The following is a 10,075-nucleotide window of genomic DNA, read 5'->3' on the forward strand; positions in this document are numbered from 1 at the left end:
CTATGTCCAGTATCAGGAATAATACAGTATGATCTGTGTGTATCAATACACAACTCTGAGATCACAATGTGAATGTGTGCAAGAATAAACTGAGCATGTTCAAATGAACTCTTTCCAGACTAATTCCACTAAATGTCTTTAGAGAAAATACAGATTTTTTTACCTGTGAGAAGTGAAGAGAGAATGATCAGTCCCAGCAGACACATATCACACTTATCAGCCATTTTCTGTTTCTGTCAGTCTTCCTCTTTATTATATATAGTTACAGCTCCTCCTTTAAAAGTGTGTGAGCTTTTGATGCCTTTATAACTATAAACTTAATTTCTAGTTGGGACTTTTAAAAGGCCAGATCCAGATACCATATCTGAGAAAGACTTGGAAGTGGACATTGTGAAGTCTTGGTCCAATCTGAACAAGTCACAAATTGCAGAAGGACTCATATCAGGTTTGTACTGTATTGTGACATCTATCAATATGATTTTGAATGTAGAAAGCTGTGGTATGAACATTACACTTTTAGGTAAGGGAACACAACACAATCAAAATGTTTAAACAAATGCATTTACAATGTTGTGTCTAACTAATAGGAACCAGTGTGGCAAACCCATTCTCCACATCTGTTCGTCATTCCACTTTGGCACCATGGATGGGAGAGCACACCAGAGTTGGAAACGTTCTCCCCAAAACTGAGGACAAAAAGGCAATGAAAAAGAAAAAAGATGACATCAAGCACCCACCAAAAAACATAAATGAGGACATAATACTACAACTCATTGAGTCAAAGAAGGTATACATTGTACAAATCTTAATACCTTCTCAGTATACTTTCAATGTGTAGATACAGCCGTCATTCTTTATAAGGTTATTAGTAATATTTTTTTCTTTATTGTGTAAGTGTGATATACATGTAACATACACAGATAATATGGCCTTCACATGTTTTAAAAAATAAAAATAATAATTTTAATAAAAGGTCTTTTAAATTTATAGCCTCAAAAAAAAGGAACTCCAGGATGCTTGTTATGCCTTGGGGGTGTCCTCAGAGGGGTCCATTGCTGACATGCTAAACCGGCTCCAGGAACTATTACATTTTAAGGATATTTACCCAAAACTTTTTGTGAAGTTACAAAAAACTGGAGGTGAGAAATTGCTTGCATTATTTTTATTATATTTTTTAAGCGGTTAACTTTTGTAATATTCTTTAGGTGGTGTCCTTCATTTTTCCTGTGTACATGGTGTTGTGTACTACCTCAACTCTCTCTTCTGGACGGAGTCAGCAAGAGACCACACGGATGGGCTTCTGAGTTTCAAGCACTTCCCAACATGCTACATCTCTGATGTAGCAGGACAAGTTGCTCGACACACGAACAACCGCACGCAACAGCTTTATTTCCAACCACATGATGGAAGACTCTGTGCAGCATCATCAGATAATATAAAGCTGGCAGCTAACAAGGAATTAGAGGTTGATTTGCAATGGGTGAAGAACTTGAGGTCACCAACTCTACTGCAGGGAATGCCGGATAGCGACAGAATGTCAGCAAGACATCCAGTCACAGGGACATGTGAAAGATACTCCCTATATGATAGGTTTCATCAGAAAAATCAAAAACGTCCAGAAGAAAAGCTGAGAAGCATCAACATCTGCCCCACCCTAAGAAGAGAAGTGAACTCAGCAGTTGCAGAGCAGTTTAATCGCGAAATTTCAGCAGTAAGGTACTCAATGTGCCAGATGAATGAAGCCCACTTCAAACAAACTGTAAGGGTGCTGATTGACCTGCATAACGAAAAGATAAATAAGAATTTTAAGGCTGAAATTGAGGGATTGTGCAATGCGCAGTTGTCTATCGGCCTGCATGGGATGCTTGGACTGCACTCCTCTGGTAGGTTTTGTTTGATATATGATGCTACACAATAGTAAGAATGTAGAAATTATGGAAAATCCAAAATAAAATTAAAAGGTAATCTACAAATTTATGTAATTCTTTTAGCGTGGGCCAATAGGAAATGTTGTACCAAAGCATGTTTTAAAAATAAATGTTGTTCTTTGTTATTTTTTTTAGAGGGAAGGAAAAATAAGCAGCCTTCGGGTGTTGGTCTTAACATCCAGCCAGACAACACCGTGACATCTTCATTTGTGGCACAATCATATGCTATCAGTGATAACGACATGGTACACTGTTTTATCAAGACTTGTGGTATTTTGTGCCTTATATCATGTTAACAATTTTATGTTTTAATAACAACTGTTACACTGCATTCTTTGGATATTAAGGGAAAACTCAAGACCTTATTCACTGGATCTCGTGATAAACGTCAAGCCTTGGCTCATGTCTCGAGGCGATTTCCAGTATCAATAAAAGATATCTACAGTGTTTGCCCCCCAGAGTTGTTGGGACTGTCTTCTTTGAACATGCCATGGTTGACCGATGATGTAAGTGTAGATAAATAAAAAAATTAACATCTGACATTAACTCATCTTTGATGGCTGTGACTGAAATGTTTGTAAAGCAGAAATGGGTACCTTTTCATATATATTAAAAGTTATATTAGCAAGAATTAACAGTACTGTATTGCAGGCAGTGAACTATCGACTAGCACAACTTGCTGAAGACAACATGGTAATATATTTTAATTTCCTCAATGTATAGGATTTTCTCACTTTGATGTATTGAAATATTAATAATACTTTTTTGGTTTCAGTGTGGTTCTCTGGCTACATTTTATTTTATTTTGTGGCACCGGAAATGGACAAGCACTGGAACAGTCTGTGACCGAGTTGTGAAACGCTGTTACGATCTGCTCAGAGACACAAAGTAGGAGATCCAAATGCAGCTTTATTGGCTGGGGCAATCCAGAGGCGTAATCCAAAGTACAGGCTAGGGTCATACACAGGCAGGTAGTCAAAACAAAGAAACAAACAAAACAAACAAAACAGGCAGGGACCAGAGGCAAGAGAGTAATCCAGGGACCAGAGGCAAGAGAGTAATCCAGGGAACAGGGCAAGATATCAAAAACCAAGAAACAAGAAAACCAGGGAAACGCTCAGAAATGCTGTGTAACACTTAACAAGACTTCGCGGTGAATGAATGAATGAACAAGGTATATATAGACAGACTAACAGGATGAGACAGGTGAATGCAATCAGTGAATGAGGTACAGGTGAATGTGATCAGTGATAAGTGATGATGAGTCCGGGCAGTGAGTTATGGGAAATGTAGTTAGAGAGTGAATATGATAGTCTGATGTGGACTGCCCTCTGGTGGCTCACAAGGGCAGCTTCAGCTGGTGATCGTTACATAGCCCCTCCCCAAAGAGCGGCTTCCAGACGCTCCAAAACTGTCCAGGTGGGAGGTGGCCCGGAGGCGGATCCGGGGGCGGGATGGAGGGCCAGGTCCGTGGAGCGGAAGAGGACCTTGAGACTGTGGTAATACGGGAGGCCAGGACGGAGCAGGCAGTCCATCGGGCGGCCAGGGCGGAGACGACCCCTCGGGCGGCCAGGGCGGAGACGACCCCTCGGGCGGCCAGGGCACAGGAACAGGCACCGGCTCAGGAACAGGAACAGGAACAGGCACCGGCTCAGGAACAGACACAGGCTCCGGCTCAGGAACAGACACCGGCTCCGGCTCAGGAACAGACACCGGCTCCGGCTCAGGAACAGACACCGGCTCCGGCTCAGGAACAGACACCGGCTCCGGCTCAGGAACAGACACCGGCTCCGGCTCAGGAACAGACACCGGCTCCGGCTCAGGAACAGACACCGGCTCCGGCTCAGGAACAGACGTGTCAGCGACCATCTTGTCCGTAGAAACTGGCTCGGCGGAGACCATCTCGTCCTGAGACACTGGTTCGGTGGCGGAGGTCATCGTGTCCGGAGACACAGGCGTGGAGTCGGCCATCTTGTCCGAAGACACAGGCGTGGAGTCGGCCATCTTGTCCGAAGACACAGGCGTGGAGTCGGCCATCTTGTCCGAAGACACAGGCGTGGAGTCGGCCATCTTGTCCGAAGACACAGGCGTGGAGTCGGCCATCTTGTCCGAAGACACAGGCGTGGAGTCGGCCATCTTGTCCGAAGACACAGGCGTGGAGTCGGCCATCTTGTCCGAAGACACAGGCGTGGAGTCGACCATCTTGTCTGTAGACACAGGCGCAGAAAGAGGAAGAGGAACAGATTCAAGCTCAGTATCCGGATCAGTTTCAGGCTCAGGAACGGATTCAGTCTCGGCGGGACGAGACACTTGACGGGCGGACGTGACGTGAAGCTCAGTCTCTGGATCGGCAGAAGTGACGTGAAGCTCAGTCTCTGGATCGGCAGAAGTGACGTGAAGCTCAGTCTCTGGATCGGCAGAAGTGACGTGAAGCTCAGTCTCTGGATCGGCAGAAGTGACGTGAAGCTCAGTCTCTGGATCGGCAGAAGTGACGTGAAGCTCAGTCTCTGGATCGGCAGAAGTGACGTGAAGCTCAGTCTCTGGATCGGCAGAAGTGACGTGAAGCTCAGTCTCTGGATCGGCAGAAGTGACGTGAAGCTCAGTCTCTGGATCGGCAGAAGTGACGTGAAGCTCAGTCTCTGGATCGGCAGAAGTGACGTGAACAGTCTCTGGATCAGCAGAAGCGACGTGAACAGTCTCTGGATCAGCAGAAGCGACGTGAACAGTCTCTGGATCAGCAGAAGCGCACTCTAAGCTTGACGGGACCAGCGGCGGCGAGGGCTTTGAGCTGGGTAGGACCAGCGGCGAAGAGGACTCTGAGCTGGTTAGGACCAGCGATGAAGAAGGCTTTGAGCTGGACAGAACCAGCGGCGAAGAGGGCTCTGAGCTGGACGGGACCAGCGGCGAAGAGGGCTCTGAGCTGGGCGGGACCAGCGGCGAAGAGGGCTCTGAGCTGGGCGGGACCAGCAGTGAAGGCTTTGTGCTGGACGGGACCAGCAGTGAAGGCTCTGTGCTGGACGGAACCAGCGGTGAAGAGGGCTCTGTGCTGGACGGGACCAGCAGTGAAGGCTCTGTGCTGGACGGGACCAGCAGTGAAGAGGGCTCTGTGCTGGACGGGACCAGCGGTGAAGAGGGCTCTGTGCTGGACGGGACCAGCGGTGAAGAGGGCTCTGTGCTGGACGGGACCAGCGGTGAAGAGGGCTCTGTGCTGAACGGGACCAGCAGTGAAGAGGGCTCTGTGCTGGACGGGACCAGCGGTGAAGAGGACTCTGTGCTGGACGGGACCAGCGGTGAAGAGGGCTCTGTGCTGGACGGGACCAGCGGTGAAGACTCTAGCTTGGCGGGCATGTCGCTTGCTGTCTTGGCTTCGGCAGATCTGGCGTGAAGTGCGGGCTCGGCTGGACTGGCGTGAAGTGCAGGCTCAGCTGGACGGGGGTGCCACGGAAGGAAGCTCTCCAGACATCTGGAGAGTGCCTCTCTCCAATCCAGACCAGAGAGATCGGGGAGCTCCCTCGGGTCGACCTCCTTAGCCCCCAGCCGGTAACATAACTTAATAGCCTCGTCACCCAGAGAGCAAGAGGCAGCGAGAGGAAAAAACCCCCAGGTGTACTGGAACAGATCGAGGCTATCCAGGGCTAAGGCCGCGATCTGTCCAGCGAACTCCCGGCTCATGCTGGGAAGATCAGGTGAGATCCGTACTGCTGTATTACAGGAGGTCATAGCTGCTGGATCTGAAGTGTGGCGAAGTCTTCTGTTACGAACTGCTCAGAGACACAAAGTAGGAGATCCAAATGCAGCTTTATTGGCTGGGGCAATCCAGAGGCGTAATCCAAAGTACAGGCTAGGGTCATACACAGACAGGTAGTCAAAACAAAGAAACAAAGAAACAAACAAAACAAACAAAACAGGCAGGGACCAGAGGCAAGAGAGTAATCCAGGGACCAGAGGCAAGAGAGTAATCCAGGGAACAGGGCAAGATATCAAAAACCAAGAAACAAGAAAACCAGGGAAACGCTCAGAAATGCTGTGTAACACTTAACAAGACTTCGCAGTGAATGAATGAATGAACAAGGTATATATAGACAGACTAACAGGATGAGACAGGTGAATGCAATCAGTGAATGAGGTACAGGTGAATGTGATCAGTGATAAGTGATGATGAGTCCGGGCAGTGAGTTATGGGAAATGTAGTTAGAGAGTGAATATGATAGTCTGATGTGGACTGCCCTCTGGTGGCTCACAAGGGCAGCTTCAGCTGGTGATCGTTACAAACGCATCCCTGTAGGTCCCTTTCTTTATTTTTGGTTACAATAGAACACAGTTTAGAATCGGCCTACCTTGAGTTGTTTCTTTTATAGGTTTCAGACAAGATATTCCTCCCTAGAATTGTGGGTCATTCCTCGCCTGAAACAGGGATTCACTTCATTCTTTGGGTGAGCTACCATTACAGTTTTATTCTTGTAGTTGGCTTGAATGCAGGTCAAATAGGTTTCTGACCTAACATTTTTGGTAGAAGTGGACTTGTTAAGCAGTATACAATAAATGATGCAGAAACAGCAAAAGCCACAAGATTAACCATGACTTACATGTAAACATTGTCATTTCAGCTAAAAAGAATTGTATGTTTTGTAATACAATTGATGACAGATGTATTTCCTTGTAGGTGTTTGACTTCAATGCCAAACAGATTAGAATCTATGATTCACTAATGCTTTACACAACAATCAGCAATAGTGACATGGACCTCCTCAGGTAAGGGAGAGTCACATGGAATCCAGCATTTATCAGTTGTATTTGAAATACTGTGACAATATGACCATCCTGCTACCTTTTTCTTTTTTAGAAATGTCTTCAGACTATCTGGAGGCCTTCACGGTTGGACTGTCACATGTCCTCCACAGTGGAATCAGCAGGACTCTGTTAATTGTGGCATTTTCGTGTGCTCTGTGAGTTGCTTTTGAGCTGCTTTGCTTCCTCTTTAGTGCAAGTGTGGTCAGTGGGTTCATCAAAGTCTATTATTTTGTTTCCAAATAGGCAGCTGAAAATGAAGTGTTAAATCATGAGGTCAGTATGGAGGTTCTGACTTTAAACCAATGCAGAACTCTCCGTCTGCACCATGCCACCCAAATGCTGAGAAATGTGAAAGCTGAGGTAAGACTGGTCTCTTATTGTCAAACCTTGTACTGGTAATCACAAAAATGCTGTGTTACACCAAAGGTACTTCTTACACAGGACTTCCCACGTACCACAGAAGAAATTCTAAAAATGGAAAAAAAACGAAAGTAGACTACAGGAAGCTGAGGCCAAAAAGACAGACTCCAGCATTCATTGCCTGGCATGGAAAATAAAGTCATGTTTGTTCCAGCGAGCAACAGGGACAAGCAAGTATGTACAATAGAACCAACATATGACATTTTTTCGTATGTCTGTTGGACATGCATGAATAGTGAAAACACGTTAAGATCATTGTGAAATAGCCAAAGCTCATAGTAATTCAAAAGGAAATGTGTAACATTGGTAAAGCTGTCCTACTTGTGTTTTTCAATAGTGTTTTCCATGACCACATAAGGAACTACCAATGGGTGCAATACACATCATGCAAAAATTGGCTGCATTTTCAGTGTGCTGGTGTGGAAGGGGACTGGACGTCGAAAGATTTCTTTTGTGGATGCAACCTTAACCCAGACGTGTATGTGTTATTTTATACATGTCAAACCTATGGCTGCCATTGCAATAAAAGCTATAATTTTTATAGTTGTAGTTTATAAAGTCTAGGGATGCCATTTCCCTTTATGTGTCAAGTACAGATTTAGTCATTTAGACAGTGTTTTTGTTAAAAACAGAAACAACATCCTGGAGTCTGTCAAAGTAGAAGAAATTCTCACAGATGAAGAGATAAAGGTAATAGACTGTAAATTTTAATGACATCAGACTGGTTCAAACCTTAATGTGCATCTAACTATACATTTAATATTACAGGACTTGGAAAAAAAACCTGCAAAGTGGGAATATTCTTTCGAATCGAATGTATCTGTGGAAACACAGAGGATTTGATCCACCCCTTCGTAAATATTACTGTGACCGTCATGATTTATTTAATGACACTAAGGTATGTGGGCTGGGTTTTTTATATAGAAATATATTACATATTTTAATATGTATGTGTGTATATATATATATATATATATAAATATATGTCATATAATTGTAACAATTTTTCCATGTTTCTTCTTTGCATATTACCCTAGACAGAAGACATAATACAGCGACTGGAACGAATCATATCTGTGCCTGGAACTGCAGCTGAGAAGCAGATGTTTCTAACAGAAGTGATTTTGCCTGAGGTGAGCTATAGAAGATCTGTACTAAATTAACAGTTATAATAGGAATTTCATTTAAAGCAAAAGTGATGGCTTTGACACCTCTAAAGCTATGGGTGTCAATATAATTTGAGGAGGAACAATCAGAGATTATATACCAAGTACAATAAAATGGAATCATGTCTTCACACTTCTTTAATTGTTGGTTTCCAAACTGCAGTACTTCAATATAAGTAGCAACTTCAGTGAAAAGATTAAACTGAAACCTTAAATGTTGTTACAGTTGTCATTTATCACATTAAAATGAATACTGTACATTTCTTAGGTTCTGATTTATTGGTTGCAAACCAATGTCGATATGTGCCGGTATATGGCCGAATCTGTGCTTCTGAAGTGCACATCTTTTGAAGGAAAGAAAATGTAGAGGAAATATTTTCATTGTGGGTGTTCATACTTATTCTTTGTATAACATCACTAAAGTACATTCTACCTGTCATGGCATTAGGGGATTGCCATGTAAAGCCGATGCCATTGTAATTAGGTACCGATTTTATTTCTTTTTTTTCCCCCAGTGTTGCAGAGATCAGAACAGGTGATGACACAGAAAGCACCGAAGAGGTAAGAACAGGTGATGACACAGAAAGCACCGAAGAGCTAAGAACAGGAGATGACACAGAAAGCACCGAAGAGGTAAGACATTTTCAACAACAGCCCTCCACCCCCCAAAAATTAAACTCACTTGATTTATTTAATGGCAACACCTTAATGGGGGAAGCCTATAACCCATTTACAAACATAAAAAAATGAAGTAATCTTAAATAATGATCCTTGAGACTTTGCTTTGTATGTTTTTGCTTATGAAACTAATACAAATGGAGAATAATATAAACATGATTCATGAATGAAATAAAATTTTTGTAATATAAAATATCTGGCAAATATCTGTTGGATTAATGATGCATAACAGTTAAATTAATTAATTCTGAAGGAACATGATTTGATTAAGATCCATTAAGGTCATAAATGACACAAGAACTGATAGACAGCATTAAATATTTATTTCTTAATGTTGTAAGAGCTTTATGTCATCTACATGTTTGAAGAATTGGCATACATGAAATACTTTGAGCATATTTGTTATTTATTGCAGGATATCCTTCTGAGAGATGCCAGGACTGCAGCTGACTGGTGCAGAAATAGAAATTGGGATGGAGAAATACAATTTCCCAGTGTAATTTCACTGGAAAAGGAGGAACAAATTGCATGCCGAAGCAAATTGCAGAGCTGGATGGGTGACTATGATGAAAGTTCTCCAGCGGAATTTTTCACTTTTGTATTTTCGGAAAAAAAAGATTATGAGGTGTTCTGCACAGAAATGATTGATAAATCAAAGTACAAAATCTTCGCCAGATTTGAGGAAGAATAAGTCATCATAAGTCATAAAAAACCAATCAATGATCAATAAAAAAATCAATAAAAACTTGAGTGTCTCAATTACAATGGTCTCATGATTATTTCTATGTATGTATATATATATATATATATATTAGGGTGGCCCTTAATTGTAGGAAATTTTTTTTTTTTCGTTTTTCTGCAGCCTGACCCCCCAGAGTTGTTTCATTTAGGCTAAAAACACCCCAGAAAAAAATTGGGCAAAAATATTAATATTTAGAGGTAGCTCAAGCACATCAAAGTTCGCTGTTTTTGTAGGCAATTCAACAAGTCAGCAAAATTCTTCATTCTAAAACATTTAGCATTGAGCATTGTATTCAATGCATACTATACACAGTTTGCAGAAAGCATCAAACCACGTAGCCTATTACTTGA

This window comes from Abramis brama (genome assembly GCF_963993115.1).
Source record: "Abramis brama genome assembly, chromosome: 4".
NCBI lineage: Eukaryota > Metazoa > Chordata > Actinopteri > Cypriniformes > Leuciscidae > Abramis > Abramis brama.